We start from the raw sequence: 22368 nt of genomic DNA, 5'->3' as shown, positions 1-22368 counted from the left end.
TACCTTCATAGCTCATAATAAGCACCTCAGAGACAGAGAGAGACAGTGACAGAGAGAGAAAACACTATTGTAAATTTAATGTCAGTACAGGTCTACTAAATTCTTTTTAAAAACATGGTACATTAATACTGAAGTCTTATTACAAAAAATAAAAACAAAGGAAAAGCAAAGTAATGAAGAAGTTCAGTACGTGATAGACATCTGCCTGAAATTTATTTTATTTGTCTGTAACATTCTTCGCATAGTGTTCTGCTGAATGCATCTCTCAAAAATCATTTTATTACATTACACTGTGAGCTGCAGTAAGTCACACAAATGAAAAGTTGACCTATCTTGTGCATATACAAAACACTGATCACACAATGTACCAAGAACATATCACACAGCCAGCTATTCAAATCACAACACTCATGCATGGTGGATTCAGGAGCTATTGATGATATGTACTGAGCGTTAAAAAAATAAGAAAGAAAACAGAAAACATTAGGGCCTAATGACATTGGGATTATGTATGGACATCCCTGACACCGTAAGTGAATCAAAGCATTACCCCTGAAGAAATCCTTGCTTGTATTTTAAAGGCTTCTGGGAGCTTTAGAAGCGTTGAAGTGACTTTGGGCAAAGTCACAGAACAGAGAGGTAGTGAAGACAAGACATTTGAATAAGAAAATGAAAGATGACTAGGAGTATAACAAAATGGGCACTTCTATTCTTACTGCCCTGTAACAGCGTTTGAGAAGACAAGTCCTTTGAATCAAATACATTCATGTAGTTTTGCTTTAGTTAAATCTGTATATATTTAATTGAAATGAAAATCAATAGGCTATACAATGCATATTTAATTATTTCTTTAGCTGGGATGTATCCACTGTTCTATTAGCTTTAAAACTTTGCGTAACCCAACCATGCAATCCTGTGTTGGCTCCTAAATGCCAGTGGCAGGAAATCTAAAGCGGTGGTATGCACAATATGAGGCATCATTGACAGGGGCTTGTGTGCAAACTACAGAGGGTAGTGGGTAGCAACATTAAGTGATAGTGATCACAAAAAAAGCAAGAAACGGCAGAAACTGTGAATTGAATGCTGAAAGTTCAGTAAGTATACTACTTCTGAGTAACTTACTTAGTTATGCACCTGAAATGAATAAAGAATGAGATGATTTGCTAAGTGTAATTTCAGGTCATAGAAAAGAGAGAATGTCTTCATGTTTAGTTTAGTTATCGAACACTTACATCATTTATCATAGACATGTTTGATTTTAATAAAGAAGACTAGGGGGCTTCGCCCCCTGCTCGCTTCGCTCGCCAAACCCCGTGTTTAGATTTCCGGATACACACTTTTAAGATTTTTTCTTCTTTGAATTGTTGCTATTTCATTAGTTTCACTTTTATTTCAGAACTTCTGTAAAAACAATATTTGTAATCTTGCGAGTCCCAATATGCTGAATTTTTTTAATGAGGAAAGGATAGGTTTCTCTGTTTGGAATTTCAGCACAGACAAAACGATCTACATCATCAGCAGTTAATGATTTTTTCTGCATTGGACTCCTGTCTGTAAAGTCGTGCTGTTTTCCTCTCACACTTCCAAAAGTACATGGGGTTACCAAGGTGATACCCCAGCTTTTGTCTAGGTTTTTGTATAATGGCTAGACAGAACGTTTTTGACTCCTGGGGTAAATTTTGGTTTTTAAATAAGCAGACAGATAAATATATATACATTAACAAAGTAACCAATAAATACACATGTGGTAAACTCCGTTTTTGAAATTCTCAAGATTCTTTATTTGTCACATGCATAGTTATACAGGACAACATGCAGTGAAATGCATCCTGATCCGCTTATCAAAAACTGTGCAAAGTTAGAAGAATATCAGTTAGATTAACAAAAAGTCATAGATTGAAAGATAACATTATAGTAGAACATAATAAATAAGTAAAATTATTTGAATAAAGTAGAATGAAGTGTTAAGGTGCAATAGTGTAGTAATTATTGTGCAAAACCAAAGTTAGACTGGTACATAGTTAAATGAGGCAGTTTGTTTGTTTGCGCTACTGCGATCTTTACTTTCTTTTTTTATATTTTCTAATTTTCCTACTTTCATATCCTTTAACTTTCTCCACATGTGTATAGCGCCAACATTTTTTTTTTAAGCCTTTCTAATTTCACTGGTTTAATAGTCTCTAACCTGCTCTGCATGTGTTTAGCGCCAACGTTTGTAAACGTCTTTATGAAGTTATACTTTGTCTTTTACTCATTGTCTTTTAATTTCCAATTCCACTTGTTCCGGGCTGATAATTACTTTCCTTATTGTCTGAATTTGCACCTCGATTATTCTTTTTTGCTCTTTTTTCTCTCCAAGGCATTTGAGTCTCTTTTCTCTGCGCTGCTTTCTTCTTTGCTTAGATGTCGACATTTCATTTATAACGTACTGTCCTTATACGCTTTATATGCGCTGAGAGCCCTGGATCTGTGTGTGCTCAAATCCTTCACAAGACTGAATGTTTTACTGCCTATTGTCCTATTTGATAGATTGTAAGTGGGGCGTGTCTTTAGTCTCGCGGGTCTTTAAAATGTCTTCCGAGAAAATCACGTATCATAGCCTTGCTTTTGCTTTCCAGGACAGGATTTCTTTTTATAATAGATAGAAATTCTTTTGACTCCACTTTAGCTTTCTACAGCTTTGTTTTGTTGGGGTGAAAGAGTTGGAGGGGCTTTTTTTTAGGTTGATGGTTAAGAATGGAATGAAATCAATAGTCAATCAACAAAACTGATTTTCGAATCAGCTAATCATTTCTTTCTATTTAAATGAATCAAACAATTCTGAAAAATGTAACATTCATACTAGACAGCTTTAGTACTTGTCATATACAAAATATGATTTACAATTTTCACTTGTATGCTATAAATACAATAGTGCTCTAGGCTTCATGCTCATAAAATTCCCATTATTGCACTATGAGTAAAAGGTAAAAAAAAAAAAAAAAAATATGCATTGCTTGAAGTTTTTGCTTCTTTTTCTGTATAATTTGTTCATGCAGAGAATCTGAAATTTTGCACTGAAATAAGTGAATTAACCTTCAAACTCTTGAACTCTGAGCTTTAAATATTATACAAGCATATTCTAACTGGTTCCTTCAACCTAAATAGAGACATCTGCTAGAATATAATAGGACTTTGAGGTGCAGTTTGCATTTAAGAGGAAAAGACTACTCTTCCCAAAAAAAGCTGTCCCTTTTATTGATAACAATAGAACCTATGCAGTCAAACACAGGAATAGGCTATTCATGCAGGTAACTTGTGACTATTAAATGGTGATATGAAAAATTATGCAATGTTGCATAATTATGTCCAGAGTAACGCAACATTAATAACAGATATTTGCATTTTTCAATTCAGATTTGAACACGCACACATAGACAGAAACATTGGATTTTGAAAGTATTCAGAACTTCACTTGCTCCTCTTTGATTGTATTGTAGATTTAACTTTAAATTAATTAACTTGCCTTTTTGCCCATCAATATACAACTCAAATAACATGTTTACAGAAAGATCTGCACATTTATTAAAAATCAACAACTGAAATTTCTCATTCATATTAGTATTCAGACCATTAACACTAGAATTACCAGAGCCTACAAAAAAACTCGTAGATCCGGCCCACCTTAAATCCGTTTGCCCCTCTCTGTCAGCAACTTTTGTCCTCTAAATGTGCCGATAAAGACAAGCAGCAAGCAGCCTGATATTCCATCCCCCCACAGCCACAGAACATGCACAAAGTTCTCCCAGCTCATGCCTTGATTGATAATCTGGGAGTGAAGTGCTGGAGTTTTAGAGTGGAAATAATAGATCGTTTTTTGGAACACATGCATTTCATGTGTTCTGTTTCTGCAATAATCTGTGTAAACACATTGTTAAAACTTCAGGTTTCACACATTATACAGTTTATGCCAACATTTTGTCATTTACTACTAAATATGAAAAACATTTCTGTTATTGTCTATGTAAAGTTCTCTAAGTGATCTAATCCCAAATGTTTTCCAGACATTAAAAACTGCATATGTTTGCGAGGGTTGAAAAAGGTGGTTCTCGTGCAGAGGTGCCACCGATAAAAGATTCTCTATCTTAAAATGCTTCCTACATTGGTTCCATATACTGAGTGAGTGAAGCACAATTGGGTTGTTAGTATATTGGTGATAACTTGCATTTATAGGGGCACAAAGCAGGGAATATAAAGAAGCACTGCAGGATTTTATTTCTATTGCAAACCAAGCCTGTATATGTTCATTTACTTCTGTCCATGTCCAGGCTTTTATAGTTTGTATGTTTGTTGCCCAGTAATAAAACTGAAAGTTAGGTAGAGCCATGCCACCTTCTGCCTTTGTACGGTCGCTCTTTGGATACGTGAATGTTTTGAATTCCAAATAAATGTGATTATAGTTGAATCTAATTTCTTAAAAAACGATTATTGATGTATATTGGAATGTTTTGAAATAAGAAGAGAAGCTTAGGGAGGATATTCATCTTAACAATGTTAATTCTTCCAGCTAAAGTGAGATGAAGGGTTGACCATCTATGCAAGTCTTGCTTAATTTTTTCCATACAGATTGCAAAATTTTGTTGATAAAGAGCTTTATGTTTACTTGTGATGTTTACCCCTAGATATTTAAACTAATCTGCAATGATAAAAGGGAAGGTGTCCAATCTAATATTGTGTGCTTGAGAATTCACTGGAAAGAGCACACTTTTATTCAAATTAATTCTGAGACCAGAAATCTTTTGAAATTCTGTTAGTGCTGTTAGGGCTGCAGGCACAGTATTTTGTGGGTATTATCTGCATATAGAGAAATTTTCTGTTCAAGTCCTTCTCTGATAATCCCTTTTATCTCATAAGCATTTCGACAGTGAACTGCCAGTGGCTCAATGGCGATTGCAAAAAGTAGTGGTGACAAGAGGCATCCTTGTCTGGTACCACGTTCTAGTTTGAAGTAATCTGAATTAATGCTGTTAATACAAACTGAAGCTTCTGAATTTGTATACAGTAGTTTGATCCATTCACAAATGTTCAGACTAACCCCAAATTTCTCCAATGTACTGAAAAGGAAGTTCCATTCAATCATATCAAATGCTTTTTCTGCATCCAAGGATAATAATATCTCTGGGATGTTTGACTTTGCGGGTGAATATATTACATTAAGCAGGCGTCGAAGATTGGATGCTAAGTGTCGGCCTTTAATAAATCCAGTTTGATCTTGTGATATTACCGAAGGCAGCACTTTCTCCATCCTTCTAGCTAGGACTTTTGACAGTATCTTAGCATCATTATTCAGAAGTGAAATTGGTCTGTATGATGCACATTGTAATGCATCCTTATTTTGTTTAGGAAAGACGGTGATTAATGCTTGGCGAAAAGTTTGAGGTAGAATTTTATTGAATTTTATCTAGCTTTTGTGAATGTTGCTAATAAAAGGGGAGAGAGCTGAGTGGAGAACATCTTATAAAATTCGGCAAGGTAGCCATCAGGGCCTGCTGCTTTCCCACTCTGAAGTGACTTTATAGCATCTAGTAATTCTGATAGTGCCAACAGTTTATCCAATTCCTCTGCACTAAGAGTATCTATTTGTGATATCTGCAATGTATCCAGAAATGCATTAGATTGTGTCTCGTCTTCTTTAAACTCAGTAGAATATAAGGATTTATAGTAGTGTCGAAATGTGTGCATTACATTTTTATGGTCAATGATTTTGTCTCCGTTTGTGTTGGTGATTGCTGGGATTGCATTGCAAACTTCTTGCTTGTGAATTTGTTGAGCCTAAAGCTTATTGGCTTTCTCTCCATGTTCATAGTAATGATGTCTTGATTTAAAAATTAGTTGTTCAGTTTCATTAGTTGTCAAGAGGTTGAGTTCTGAATGCAGAGTCTGCCTTTTCCTATGAAGAGCCTCACTTGGACACCTTGCATGTTCTTTATCTATTCTAGTAATTTCGCTGGTTAGCCTTGATACCTTCTTGGTTTCCAATTTATTTCTGTGGGAAAGATATGAGATAATCTGTCCGCTTAAGAAGGCCTTCAGGGTTTCCCAGAGTATTCCTGCAGAGACCTCTGAGGATGTATTTGTCTCTAGAAAAAAACTGATTTGTTTTGATATAAATTTTGTACAGTTCTCGTCTGCTAATAAAAGTGAGTTAAGACGCCATTTGCGAGATGAGTATGTGGGGCATAATGATTTTAGCTCCAAGATCACAGGGGCATGGTCGGAAATAACAATAGCGTTGTACTTGCAGGATTTAATTGTAGGCAAGAAATTGTTATCTACAAAGAAATAATCAATTCTTGAGTAGCAATGATGCAGTGGTGAGTAGAAGAAATATGCTCTTGAGTTTGGGTTTAGAAATGTTCAGGGGTCTCATAAGTTGTGGTCAGTTGCAAACTGTGTAATTGTCTTTGCAGTGTTAGATGTCATCACCCCTGTTGCAGGAGACCTATCTAGGTCTGGATTTAAAACACAATTAAAGACCCGGGCCATTATAATTTTATGAGTGTTCACATTGGGAATGGATGCAAATACATTTTGGATGAAGTCCCTATCCTCCACATTAGGCGTATCAACATTTATCAAAATCACTTTACAATTAAATAAATTACCCATGACAATCATGTATCTCCTTTCAGGATCAGATACAACATCTGATACTACAAATGAGACTGTTCTATGGATAAGAATTCCCACACCTCTAGTTTTTTTTTGTAAAGATGGAATGGAAAATTTGGCCAGTCCAGCTTTTTTGCAGCCAGAACTGATCCTTGCTTAATAAATGGGTCTCCTGCAAAAATACTATTTTAGCGTTTAGACCTGGTAGGTGAGAGAATACTTTCTTTCTTTTTTAATTCGTGATTTAGGCCTTTAACATTCCAGCTCACAAAGTTAACTATCCCATCTTGGAGACATTGATTCTGAATTTTTGATGTCATTTTGTAGTCTTAACCGAAAGTGAGACAGCTTTGACCTTAATTTCCAATTTGCCCAGGGGTTATTGCCATGTAGTCTATTGTTACGTTGGTAATTATAATTATAAGGATTAAAAGGATAGATTAGAGATAGCTTGCTCTCTTTCTCTCCCCCCCCCCCAGTCCGTCCGTACCCCCCCCCACCCCCGTTTTGCCTCCCCACATGAGACTGGGCCCAACTTCACAAAGTCCCAGTCCTCTGACATACCTAGAGACAGAGCACGTCCAAAACAAAACAAGCCCCCCAGCAGCAGTGTATGTGAATTAAAATTTAGATATCTATTGCCAATACAGTCTAAATACTATAAGCATAAAATATAATCTTCAACAGTCTTGAAATATTAAGATAGTAGACCCAGGGAATGGTGTTAAAAAGTGGCCCTGGATAAGTATAGTAAACACTAATACAATAATAACAACAACAATACACCAAGGGTATGATGTTTAACAGTCTCCTTTAGAATAGTAAAAAGAGAAGAGGGAAAAAAAAGAAAAAAAAAGGGGTTACTAATTTAATTTCTTCCACACACACACATACATACATGCATTCATACATACATACATACATAAATGTGTATAATTGTAATTAAAACATAAACAGAAAGTGACCGACAAGGGAATAGGATGTATAATTACGGTACTAGTATTGCAAGCGGATCAGACAGCCGGTGATATCTTCTTTGCGATGCCATGACAGGGTGCGACTCATATTTCAGGAAAGTGTCGGGATCAGTTTTCTTAACTCTTTATCTGCTTCCTCCGTATTGGTAAAGATGTAATGTTTGCCTTGAATATACACTTTCTGTTTGGCAGGATACAAGTGGCTGTATCTGATATCGGCTTTCCGTAAGTGCTGTTTAATATTATAAAAAGAGGCACGTTTAGCAGCTGTTGAGGGTGAGAAATCAGGGAAAATACAAATGAAGTTATTTTCAAATATAATCACTTGTTTCTGCCTGAGAAGTGACATTACATTTAATTTAGATTGTAATTTCTTGAAGCGCACAACAAAAGCCCTAGGTTTAAAGGTGTTCGATCCCCATATACGGTAAGCTGCTGCTATCATGTAATGAATTATTATTATTATTATTATTATTATCACGGTGTCTGATTTAAAGTCCTCTCCAATTATTTTGGAGAATAGTTCAGCTACGAATTTCACTGGGTTTTGATTTTCACGATTCTCAGGTAGACCTTCAATTCTAATATTATTCCTTCTGCATCCATCTTCAAGAGCAGCAAGTCTGTCTCCAAGTTTTTTGCATTCAGAATTCGCAGCTGTTGCTTTTCCATCAGTGGTGGATGCTAAATGTTCGGCTGTTTCAATTCGAGTAGTGAATGTCTGCTTAACGTCTTCCAGCTGATCGGCTAGTGCTCTCAGTTTAGATGCATTTTCCGGAATGTGTTCCTCAGTTTTTTCCAGGATACCTTTAAAGGCCGTCTCAAAGCGATTATATACGTGTTTCTCCGGGTCAGCTCCTGCAGCTCCCACCACAGCTTCTCACTTGTCTTGAGCATTCCATTTATTTCTTTCTTTATCTTTTGCTTGAGCTCAGCGATCATTATCTTCAGTTCGGACATATCATTTCTGCTTTAGTGCACCGTAGATGAAGCGGCGAGCCCTATTACAGCCGATGCTCACGGCTCGCGAGGAGTAGATGAAAGCGCGGACTGCAAGGCCTTTTCCAGTTTCAAGTGATCTTCTGGAATCAGTGAGCTATCGTGACCTGCATCACTTGCACATTCGCTGCCATTTTTGCTCTCAACTGGAGACAATGCAGTGGACCGTGGTCCTGAGAATTTTGGGCTTTCGCCTGTCTGTTCTAGGTAAGTCTCTGAAAAGCCGTACCTTCAGCTTGACTTGCCTGTCTAGGCTTGGATGTAGCTTTAGGTTTCTTTTCCGTTTCTTTCTGAGCCCCTTTCTTACTGGTCATGTTTATATATGCTTGCATATACTGTAATAGAACCTCCTCTGGTTGGGTAAATACAGGATACCTCAGTATAATAAGAAATAATAGAAAAAATAACACCGCTGCAAATGTAGCTCCGCTTCAGACGTCCATCTCCCACAATGGATGAAACCATTCTCCTTTCCTCAATTCTGACCAATCTCATTGCCCCTGCCACTGACAAGCACCCTCATAGCATGATGTTGCCACCACCATGCTTCACCATTGAGATGGCTTTAGGCAGGTGATGAGCAGTGCCCGGTCTTCATTAGACATAGTGCTTGGAGTTCTCATACAACCAGAGAATCTTTGCTAAATATTAACACATCAACCAATTAGACTTTTTACATTAATTATGTTATCAGTGATAGGAACATAGACTTTCCTACATTGAGTGAAACATAGCTCAGTAGTGACGGTGCCGTAATGCTAATTGAAGCAGCACACATAAATTGCAATTTTGCTTATTCATTTTGCCAAGGCTAAACCGTGGCAATCTATCAAGTATTCTCTTGAGCTGATTAAACTTGACTTAAATGTGTGACATAAACACACATTTATGAAAGAATACTTAAGTAGTACTTCAGAGTGACTGGCCAATAGCAGTATTCTGTGGTCTGTGAACACAAGTGCAAGTGCTGCCACTTCCCACAGTGTTTTCTCAATTTAGTGCTCATTTTACATTGCTTTTTCCATAAACCATTAGGCTTTCACTATTACAAGTTTTGTTTTAATAAATGTATTTACAACAAATATAATGCAATATGTATGATGGACATAATGCATGATTCTCCAAGTAAAAACTAAACAGCTGCTTTTTAAACTTCTATTAATATTTGATACAACAAAATTTTTGGTCCCCCAAATAATGCAGACGTTAAAAGCGAGAAAGAAACTACTATCACAAATGGCAAGTTGATACTTAATTGAATTTCTACATTTTTCTCTAAAGTCTGTTCATTTCCTTGTCTTCCTTAGCAAATTAAGTTTAAAAGTGTGAAAACATGACAAAAATAAATTTTGGGTCAATTAGTAGTGTGACAGCAACACATGTGCTGAGAATCAGTGCTTTATATGACATTAAACTAAAATCATAGTTTGAAAAAAAGAACTGCTGGCATTAAAATAATGTTGTGTTTGACATTGCTGGAGCCACATATAAGAGATGCTGAATAATGAGCAAGAAATCAGAAAAGATTACAGACCTAAAAAGGAAAAATAAAGTAGGGTGTTAGGTAATGCAGATTACTTTTTTAAAAACTTCCGGCAGGTAATGCTGAGACAAAGAAAATACCAGAGCAATGAACTGAACTTAGACAAAATACATTTTATGAAGTGCTGATGCATGGACAGTAATAGCTTTTTCCAAGGATGGTTCCATGTTATCTTCATCATTTACACTTTACTGAGTAGCTTGCCTATTCTTAACCCTTGCATTACCTACTGATCAATGTCATTACAACCACTTTCGTGGTGTTCCCAATAAAATTCAAAGTCATTCATCAAGAAACTTTGGGAGGACCAAGAATGGTCAAGTACAAAATTAGACCCTGTCAATCCATTAAAGCAATTCATTACATTTTGCTTTCAATATGAAAGGTACAAATGACGAAAGTCAGTTCTCGAAAAAAACAATCTTTGCTTCTGCCAAGCAGTGTTCCACAATTCACTACAATTACAGAATGCCAGGGGAACTCAAAAGAACCTATAAAACAGGAATAGAATATCTCTGGAGAAACAACTTAACTTGTTCTGATAAGCATTTTGAACAAGAAGGAAAGGCAGAGGCAGCACGGGTTGGTACAAAAAGTCCATGAAAGAGGGTCAAGGGAACACATTATCCAGGTGTAACTTTACTGAGGGAAATAAAGGCCTGTGACATTATTGAATGTCAGACACTTTAATAAGGAGTTGAGTGGATGTTGAGTTTTGGACAGAACATCTGAACCAGTGACTATCAATAAATAAAGTGTAAACAGCATGGATAAATTAGTTATGGTTGACCTGCTGTTTCTTGGTTAGTAAAGCTCCTTCTAGAAACCATAAATGTTTAACCACTCCAACGTAAGCAACATAAAGACAATTTAAGCAGCTGCTTTGCATAATTATCTAGTGAAGCACAACACACTTTCATGTTTGTGTGATAGAAGTAGCATCCATTTATCCATAATCAAATTCACTTAATCCAGACTGGAGTTTTGAGTACCACAGCACACCCCATAAGCTCCAAATGTAAGGCCTAGACAAGTATAACACTCAACTGTTAGGCACACTCAGACAGGGTAACTCAAGTTAAATGTTTCATGTAACTTTTAAATCCTCCTCTTTACCATGAATTCTATATTTTGATCACACTGAAAAGGGTATTTGCATGGCGCACCAACCAACCAAGATGGGCTCATTTTCTAAACTACTGGCCATTCTGGGTCATATTCTCTTAAGGTGGTACACTTCATTTTGTTTTGCCTTGACAATAACATAGCAGATGCCCATCCCTGTTAGTATTAAATAGTTTGCTTTAGTGAACAAATGAAAAGCTCTCACTCTCTATTTCACATCTTGCATCTACATTGTAACTGAGGCATTGTCTGACTGTTGCATGGACACTTTACTTCACTATTAAACTTGAAATAGTTTAAAAATATCTTTTCTTTTCAGGTTTTGGATGTAAAAATCTTTACTGGAACTTTCCTTGGCTCATCTACCTTATAATCACTGCATGTGGTTCACTCAGTTTGTAATTATTGTCATGGTTCATGAATTAATAATATTCTGATCATAACCCAATAAATAAGTAATGCGGTAACATCATAACATCATAATGCAAATCGAAACTCAGTTATCCAACTGGACTGAATTAAGCAATATAATGCATTTCTAGAAAACACCACAATGAAAGTATCATATCTGACAGACTCAATTTAATGCAATTACTATATGGAAAATTTTATGAACTAAGAAATCATATGGTAGGCTAAACATTTTAAAGCAGTTATATATGAAGGAAGGAAAAAAAAATAAAACACTGAAGAAAGTAAGAATGCATGTGGTAGGCTAAAATGTACAAGGTATAAAATAAAAAATATTTAAATAAATAAATATGTAAAAAGTTACCTAAAATAATAAGATCTACAAGAGGTGAACATGTCAGAACACAGAGTAAGACCTTAAGTCTTGAGAAGGAAGAAATGAACACTCAAACTGTTTCATATGGTTCCTGAATATAAAGTTTAACATTTTCAAAATAAAGAAGAGACCAACATATGTCCTTATTTTGCCTCCAAAAAAAATAAATTCAGTACTTGGCAAACAAGTGTTAAAGAGAAATGAGAAGGAGAAAAAGGCTTAAACTGAACAAAGAAGAAGGATAATAACAATTCCATTATTTAAAGCCATCAGTAAAGTTCTGTAATTTTAGGCTTTACATATAGTTACTACTGTGCTTCAGGAGGCCCTTGAGACATCTTAAACAACGGAACTATTCTTTATCCTTAATCTTTTTTAATTATATAATTATAATTGGAGTATTTTTATGCATCATTCAGCTGTGAGCTGTAGACAGTTTTCTCTACCTGACAAAAGTGAGTTTTGGTCTTTTCAGGAACAGATGAAGGTGTTACTCTCTCTCTCTCTCTCTCTCTCCACAGCACCCATGAATATGGATAAAGATGGAAGCACAGGAATGTTTATTATCTATCTCTATTTACATTTTTTTCACACTTACTCTAAATAAGAATGCATGTAAAAATGAAAATCTGGAGCACTGATTTTATTAATGGTTGAGTGAAGTGCAAGCAAGTGAGCGGCTAGGAGCACAACAGTGTTAACAGTTAAATGTAAAATTTGTAACATGAGCATAGAAAGGTGTAATATCAGACACAGAAGTGATGAATAATCGTAAAATTAAGCTTGTCAATAGGAACACCTCACTAGTCTATAAAAATAATAATAATGAGCCGACCAAATATGCAACTGTTCATTTCATTACAAGTCAATCAAAGTTAGTCCTAGTATCTGATCTACTCTGTATTCTGACTATTTCATTTTCGCTAGTCTTTTTAATACAAAACATAATTGGTTATTGATCCCTGGATCATAATGTGAGGACAGCCCAAGTAAATTGCCTTCACTTTCAACATTTAACTAGGAACTACACAATTGGTTCTTACTCAGGCCCAGTAAGCTTTTAACATTCTCTTTAGTATCCAGTAGATTCTGAACAGTAACAGATAGTGAAATGAATTAGGCACAAAAGCAAAATGGCACATTTAAATGACAATGGGCCAAATATTGTATGTCTGTAACTGATTAAGCAAGAGCAGCATCAGAGGAGTTCAATCCTCTGCAAGAAATAAAGATATTTTATTCTGGGAGTTATCAATGAATTCCTATCTGTTGTTGAAAAATTAATTCAACAAAAAACATAAGAAATGTTACAGGTGATCAAAGCTGAAATCAACTGTTTTTTGTTGACTTACACTCATACACTTAAACAGTGGGGTACATGTACAGTATATGCTTTCATTTGATTGAACACAAAGTATTTTATGAGATTTCAAGCATAAAAGCTATGAAATTCAAGGTACATTGCTTTGTTTTAAGATGACGTACAGATGACATGAATTCGTTGCACTAAATTGCCCATGTTGTGCGTGTTTGTGCGTGTGTGTGTGTGTGTGTGTGTGTGAGTGTGTGTGATCTGTAATGAGCTGGGGCCCTGTCCAGGGTTTGTTCCTGCCATGAGTCCTATGCTAGTTGGGATAGGCTCCAGACCCAATCACGGTCCCCCTTGCAGCCCTGATCTGGATTAAGGGGTTTATAAAATGACATGACATATTTATTGTAAAAGTTTAGGGTTAGGGTTACAATTATATATTTTAAGTTTTACATCTATTCACAGAAGCAGGTACTGTATGATTGTTTCTTAGAGTACAACTATTAGACAATCCTATTTAGTCATATAGGATTTTCCCCTATTTTCTAATAATTTGCATTTGTCTTGTAAAAACATAAAATGATGTAATTGAACAAAATGTATGTGTGTACAGAAAATGGGACAGAATGATGAAACTTGTTTGTGTTTTGCGTACGTGACAAGAAGCATGTATACTTTCTGGAAGTTTTCTTTTGATGATGTGTGTGACAAGAAAATATACCTTTAGGGTAATGACTTTACAAAATTGGAAAAGTACAATGAGTCAGGACGCTATTTTTATTGCTTACGTGGTCAACGATCAGGAGATTAGAAAGGTATAAAAGAACAAGGACATCTGCGCTCGAGGCAGATGAAGCGCGGTGTCCTAGGACTGTGTTTCTCTGTCATTTTACCCTTGCCTGGTATGTATTAATAAAAGGTTTTGACTAATTTTAATTTTCTTCTCTGTCTTCAGTCACAAAAAGTGTCCACAGTCTTCTCATTCTAGTATGCTGTGGAGTGGCATTCTGTATTAATGTCATCTGGTAAACGTATTCCACAGCCACCTTTGATGCTGTAAATGTTTTTGCTTTAATGGAACCTAAGAATCTTCCTACTAGAATCTTTCATTACTTCGAATCATAAGAAGATATTAGTTAATTACACATTTAAGTAATTTAAATATGCCCAAGTGTGGATTAGTGGTCCTTTGGTCTTGGAAACTCCCACTAGGTTTATTGACTTTAGCATTCACACTAATGGAGTTTTTGTTTTCCTCTCCATCCTGTCCACATGAGAACTACAGGAGTTATCAATTCTGGCATTATCTTTTCTCATTATAACAGATTCAATTGTAATGTAATTTACATTCAATTTCATAAAATCAGTTTGGGATTTGTTTTTGTGATTGTAACTTTTCTTTTAAGTTGTAATTTTTCACTAACTTTCTATAAAAATGTCCTACATAAATAAACATTGTTCTTGTGTGACATCTTTCTCATGGGACTCAGTTGCATATAATATTTCCAGCATCATCATACAAAGATAAAGTTCTGCTCTGCTTAGCCCTGATAATGACACCCTCTTTCCAGTATGCTCCCAGAAAAACTCAAAATATGTTACATCTGTTCAAAATACATCAAGAATTGAAAATGCAGAATCAAGAACTGTTCAGCCCTCACAAAGTAATCAGACAAACAAAACTGTGAAACACTGCAATGGCAGCTGAACACAAGGAGGTGAGATTGTATCGGGACTTGAATTTGAAACAAGAGGTCCAGAGTTAAGACTTATTAATTATACTGAAAAGGTAATCAATCCTCCAAAGTAAGCCAAGAAAAATAATGCATTGAATAATATAAGCAACCATGGAAATAATTAATTTTTTGTGCATCAGAGTCATGTAAGGGCACATTTCAATCTTACACATAAAGTTGTCTTAAAGAATATTAAGCACAAGGACCAAATAAATGGTTATAATGGGCAAAGTGGTGGGCAAAGTGTATAACATTATTCAGAGAAACATGATCATTATTCAATGTGTTTTGTTACAAAAAATGGGGTATTATATTCTCAAATCTCAAATATTGTTGATTTAAAAAAAATTACTTAATAAAGAAATAATGACTTAAAAAGTGTCCTGCGGTGGGTTGGCACCCTGCCCGGGATTGGTTCCTGCCTTGTGCCCTGTGTTGGCTGGGATTGGCTCCGGCGGACCCCCGTGACCCTGTGTTCGGATTCAGCGGGTTGGAAAATGGATGGATGGATGACTTAAAAAATTCCCAGAAGCATATAAAAAGGTTTGTGACAAATATTTAATTTTAAAATATTTCATGATTTTGGTATTTGGTACACTGTATTAATCCCCAGGGGGAAACTGTCTTTGCGTGACTGCTGGAGGTCAGAGCACAGGGTTATAATGAGAACATAATCAGAGTAAAGGTAAATGAAAAGTGGGTGAGAATTAGTGAGTTTTAAGTATGTTATCTCTACCCTAAAACAAATAAAAATAAAATTGTCTTTGCTTAATGTAGAATTAATCTGTAAAAAGACATAATGGCTCAGTTTGCGCTACGGGCAATTGCAGTGTGGTCATAAGCAGACTGAAACCTCTAACCTAACTGTATTAGTTTTCTCCTGTATTAAACTGTTTTTCCAGAAAGTTGCACCATCCAGGATGAACCTCAGAAACTTGTAGATTTTAGTTTATCCAAGGAAAGCATTACTGGCTGTAAACTGGAGTTTTCAGCAGTGCTTCCTTGCTGCCCAGACGCAGTAAGTGCTCCAGTTTGAGGGTGGAAGCTGTGCTATGACAGGATGCCTGCCTGGCATGGCAGTGCCAGTAGTAAGAGTGATAGTAAACAAGATGCAGTCTTTTTTATCTATTTATAGTATACAGTAGTACTTTACCTGTGTTGTACTTGTCCTATGTTTAGGTACAGTATATGTTACACCATGAGTCTGGAAGGTATGACAATAAAATCTCTTGACTTAACTGGATTTAACTGGAATTTTTAGCATAATGAAGCAGTATGTGTCTTTAGTTTAATATGAATAGAAACAAGAAGTGCCCTATCATTTTATCTGCTTTCGCCACAAAAAAGTGTTTTTATAGTTTGCAATGGAGCATATTCTGTTAATGTTTGATTGTCACTTTTTAAAATACTTCATTATAAGGCATAAAAAACAAACACACACAATCAATTAATCGGTTGTAACATTTTTTCCCCATCTGGTGATCTTATTACCATTTTCATCACAAGAGTAAGGGAAGCCCTTTCAGGCCCAAAGAGAGCTTTTTCACTGACTTAGTAAAGTTCTCTGTGAGAATTTGCTCAGAATCTCTCATTTAAACTCCATCCTTAATGAGAAAATGATTGGTTTTGTTGAAAACGTGTTTTTAGTTCTTCTCTGTGCCTATTTCTCTACATTATGTGTACTTTGAATTCCCCTTACATTTATGTTATAAAAAATGCAATAAATAGATTAATTGATTACATAATAAGTAATAGCACATTTCATAAAATAATCAACTTCAACACCATCCCAAACCTTTCTGGAAAAATGGAAAATTGATGACCCAATGTATACAACCCCAATTCCAAAAAAGTTGGGACACTGTAAAATATAAATACAAACAATGCATAGTTTTTCAGATCTGATAATCCCAATGTTTTATTCACAACATAGAAAACATATCAAATGTTTAAACTGAGAAAATGTGCCATTTTATGAAAAGAATAAGGTCATTTTGAATTTGATGGCAGCAACACGTCTCATGAAAGTTGGGACAGGGTCATGTTTAGCACCATGTAGCATCCCCTCTCCTTTTCACAACAGTATGTAAACATCTGGGAACTGAGGAGACCAGTTGCTGAACTTTTGGGAGAGGAATGTTGTCCCATTCTTCCTGATATAGAATTCTAGCTGCTCAACAGTCCTGTCTTCTTTGTCATATTTTTTGTTTTGTGATGTGCCAAATGTTTTCAATTAGTGAAAGGTCTGGACTGCAGGCAGGCCAGTTCAGTACCCGGACTCTTCTGCTACAAAGCCATGCTGTTGTAATAGATGCAGTAATTGGTTTAGCATTGTCTGCTGAAATAGGCAAGGCATTCCCTGAGAAATACGTTGCTCTAAAACATGTATATGCCTTTCAGCATTGATGGTGCCTTTCCAGATGTGCAAGCTGCCACTTCCATAGGCACTCCCTCATCATCAGAGATGCAGGCTATTGAAATGTGCGCTGACAACAAGCCAAATGGTCCATCTCATCTTTTGTCTGGAGGACCCGGCGACCATCTTTTCCAAAAAGAATTTCAAATTTCAATTCTACTGGCAACGTAATAGTTTTCTACTTTACCTCAGTCCATTTTAAATGAGCTTTGGACCATAGAAGATGGCAATATTTCTGGATCATGTTCACATATGGTTTTTTCTTTGCATGATAGAGCTTTAACCTGCATTTGCACAATGAACTGTGTTCACAGAAAATTATTTATGGAAGTGTTCCTGGGCCCATACAGTGATTTCCATGACAGAATCAGGCCTGTTTTTAATGCATTGCCTGCTGAGGGCCCAAAGATCACAGGCATCCAATATTGATTTTCAGCCTTGTCCCTAGCGCACAGGGATTTCTCCAGATTCTCAGAATCTTTTGATGATATTACATACTGTAGATGATAAGATATTCAAAGTCTTCCTTTGGGTCCCATCTTGATAGCCTCCTTTGGAGTCTGCTAGCACATTCAGAGACTGACTGCTTCATTCTTTCTGCCTCAGTTGGAGTCTGCAGGATCTCTGTCTTCCTCCCACACCCCTCCTTGGCGTATCTGGGATCCCTAGGAGGCTAATCATTCGCTCCCGGTCCTCACAGCTGTTCAGAAGGGAAACTGTCCATCCCGAGGCACCATTCCCATTGGTATCTCACTGGACACTGACCACTCTGCACTGACTCACTCTCAATTCTGTCTTTTCCTTTCAATTTGACCCCTGTCTTGCTCAGGCTCCTCTTTATCCAACTGTGGATGCGGCACCCTAATTACCTGTAAGCAGAGGACTATAATCAGCTTGCCGTCCAATTCCGCAACAGGGCACTAGTGAAGAGCGAACTCCATGGTGTTCACTTCACCTCGAATTCAGAGAAATCATGGGAAATATTCACGAATATTAATGAACTCAGCAAACTTCTTTGACATTAATGGGGATGGACTCATTGAACTAGATTTGACTGAATTGTAGTGGTGCAATCATCTTGAAAGAGTTCCTGAGGGCTAGGGAAACATCTGCCAACTGGACTGGACCAATTATTGTGGCCAAAAAGGTGACCTGAGCTGTGCAGCAGCAGCACCAACCACCGCACCAATGTGCCTTTGTGATATCAAAGAAGAAAGAACGCAGTCAGAACCGTGCAATCATATATTTCAACAAAAACAAGTGGAAATGCTGAAATCATACTCAAAAGTCAGAAAAAATACATAGGTCTTTTAAAGGCAGAAAATTCACAGTGGCGTGTCATGATTGAAAAAAACGTTGGGTCTAAGTTATGTTAACTACTGTATTCTTAATGATAGTAAAGACAAAAGGTGCACACAAGCTTTGCAAATCACTCCCTAGAAACAAAACCTAAAAGGTACTGTATATGGGAGACCATCCTCTAATATAAAGGTACTAAAACATGGAATCCAGATGGTAGCAACTTAATTTGCTGTGACGAAGGCAAAGTTTCAGGAATATGCGAATCATCTTTTAAAAAATGCCATTTTCCTCAAAATTATCACTAAAAAGAGGTGAATAATAATGACACTCAAAAAAATAAGTAAAAAAGTCAACATCTAATAAATAAAGAATGATTCAAAAAGACTTAAACCAATCTAAACCCATTTGTAAATGAACTCACGGCATATTCTAAATCTTACAAATACTCAACATGTGTCCCATGTGTCAAATGGCACACATCAGTCCTGTAATCTAATTCATCCCTGGCTCATTGTAGCATATCATTGTCAATGGCTGATATAGCAGCCAAAGCGTTCCTATAATACCTCAAGTACCAAAATCTAAAAAGAAATTAAAGATACCTTTACAATTTGGAGCATACTATAAGTTCATATGATGATAAGTTACTGAGTAACACATTTCTGAAAATATTTAATTCTTTTTTAATTACCTTGTATATGGATTTATTCCTCATTGACAAATGTTTGTGTTTTATGGAACACAGTGAACTGAACACAATCATTTTTTTAAAGGAATCAAAGAAAAGGAATGGCTTAACTTAAATACTAATTCTTCAGAAGAGTGCCAAGAAATACTAATAGATTAATTTCTCTACAAAGAAAAGATAATTTATTTTCTGATAGAGAAGGAAGTAGTGAACATGTGCAATTTGACTGCACTTTTCCAGAATCACACTTAAGGGAGAAACAGTGGAAAACTCTTAACAAGTAGTCGATGGGAAGGTTTTCTGCCAGTGCATGTCCTCTTGTCTGTCTGAAATGAAAGCAACAACATCTATTTCTAATTTAAATATACATTTAAAGCAGCACAAATGCCAAATTAATTAAATCGTGAATTACATTTTCAGTACCAGTTTAGTAAAGACCTTTAAGAAAGACTCTGATTTGAGCTTTGTAGCAGTAGAGGTATTTAGTTTTCCTCTTGAACCCTCAGGTACCACTCCAAACACCAGGTAAAAGTCCATGACTCTTTTATTATACAATAATTACGTGCACAAAGCAACCTCCACTCCACATTACTCATACGATAAATCAACTCTCTACTAATCACAATACAGTAATCCCTCCTCCATCGCGGGGGTTGCGTTCCAGTGCCACCCGCGAAATAAGAAAATCCACGAAGTAGAAACCATATGTTTATATGGTTATTTTTATATTGTCATGCTTGGGTCACAGATTTGCGCAGAAACACAGGAGGTTGTAGAGAGACAGGAACGCTATTCAAACACTGCAAACAAACATTTGTCTCTTTTTCAAAAGTTTAAACTGTGCTCCATGACAAGACAGAGATGACAGTTCAGTCTCACAATTAAAAGAATGCAAACATATCTTCCTCTTCAAAGGAGTGCTCATCAGGAGCAGAGTCTGTCAGAAAGACAGAGTAAAGCAAACAAATCAATAGGGCTGTTTGGCTTTTGAGTATGTGAAGCACCGCGGCACAAAGCTGTTGAAGGTGGCAGCTCACACCCCCTCGTCAGGAGCAGAGAGAGAGAGAGAGACAGATTAAAAAAATCAATACGTGCCCTTTGTGCTTTTAAGTATGCGAAGCACCGTGCAGCATGTCACTTCACGAAGCAGCTACACAGAAGGTAGCCAACGTGAAGATAATCTTTCAGCATTTTTAGACGAGCGTCCGTATCGTCTAGGTGTGCGAACAGCCCCCCTGCTCAATCCCCCTACGTCAGGATCAGAAAAAGTCAGTGCAAGAGAGAGAGAGAGAGAGAGAGACAAGTAAGCTGGGTAGCTTCTCAGCCATCTGCCAATAGCGTCCCTTGTATGAAATCAACTGGGCAAACCAACTGAGGAAGCATGTACCAGAAATTAAAAGACCCATTGTCCGCAGAAATCCGCGAACCAGCAAAAAATCCGCGATATATATTTAAATATGCTTACATATAAAATCCGCGATAGAGTGAAGCTGCGAAAGGCGAAGCGCGATATAGCGAGGGATCACTGTACTCTCTCTCCTCCGCTCCCAGACACTTAGCCACCCTAACTCCCAGCTCAGCTCAGTGTACTGGGCTTTCCCAGACTCCTTTATACCCCCTGACCCGGAGGTGTTCCTGTTCCATTACCCACAAGTCCTTATTCCTTCCGGGTCAGGGTAGAAGTCCTTTTCTTCAACCTGGAAGTACGTCATCTCTCCTGTTCACATGACCAGGACGCACTTCCAGGTTATAGGGCACATATGAGTCCATGGGCCTCCCGACAGCGACTCCCAATGGTCCCCAAGGTATCCAGCAGGGCTGTGTATAAAAACTACATAGTCCATGAGGCCCTGCTGGAATTCGGGGCACGTCCATGCTGTTGGGAGAGCTACTCCTGGCGGCCTGGGGGTGAGGGCCGGAATATGAAGCCGGCAATCCATCACAGCTTGTAATTCCTTTTATCAGCTATTACACTATATAGCCATATTGGATGATCAGCTACTAACAGCAAACCTCATTGCAAATTAGCAGTTTAAGTAAATACTTAATATTTCTTTCTAGAGAATCAATGGCTGTTTCACCCACGTCAAAGCCCAACAAGCCAAGAGGTAAAAATAAATGCCACCTTCACCTCATCACTGACAAAAGCTAAAAATTGTAACTATTAAATATTGCGTAAGAGATGCTTGGCATGCTGTCAATTTCCCCTTGTAAACTTAAGACAAGGATTTTTGGCTCTTTGCTTTGTGTCCTTGGGAGATTTGTTCCTATGCCTCTGCGGAGAGTGTAAAGACAGCTCTGAGTTATATCCATGGTACAGAGTTTTCTGTTTTGCCAGGATCCAAATTGTATGGCCTAAACTTGTTGCAGAGCCAACAATCCAGTGGCATACTGGCTTCAAATGCACATTTTGTTTTACTTAAAATACAGGGCACTATTGGTTGACTCTTTGCCATTGCTTCAGAACCTGTGAACAATTAACAGTAAGGCTAAACACATGGATCAGCTAGAGAATAATAAATGACAAGCTGATACATGAATAAGCAGGGATAACTCATAAGGGCAAAGGTAAGTTGTTATTGTGGAAACACACTGAAACGTGAAAACAATACAAAGACAATAAACAAGGACACAAATCAGCTTTAAAAGTATTAAAGATGGTAAATTGAATTCAGCTTGCTTATATAATCATTGCTAACACTCTCATATCAAATGTTTTTCCTACCTTGCCAGTTATTCATTAACATTTCAATGAGTGGACAATTAGCTTTTTTTTAGAAGGGTGGAAATATTCCCTTGCACTCTTCTGTCTTCCTTATATAGTGCCTTTAAAGG

At 36.8% G+C, this 22368-nt stretch overlaps 1 protein-coding gene across 6 annotated transcripts in view; it reads right to left on the bottom strand.

The window, feature by feature from the left end:
• ssbp2b (single stranded DNA binding protein 2b) overlaps window positions 1-22368 on the bottom strand; it is a 761138-nt gene that overhangs the window by 265376 nt on the left and 473394 nt on the right. The window lies entirely within an intron of this gene.

This window comes from Erpetoichthys calabaricus, chromosome 7 (genome assembly GCF_900747795.2).
Source record: "Erpetoichthys calabaricus chromosome 7, fErpCal1.3, whole genome shotgun sequence".
Classification (NCBI taxonomy): Eukaryota; Metazoa; Chordata; class Cladistia; order Polypteriformes; family Polypteridae; genus Erpetoichthys; species Erpetoichthys calabaricus.
The sequence above is the reverse complement of the archived record's forward strand: the minus strand, read 5'-3'. Positions and strand labels throughout refer to the sequence as shown.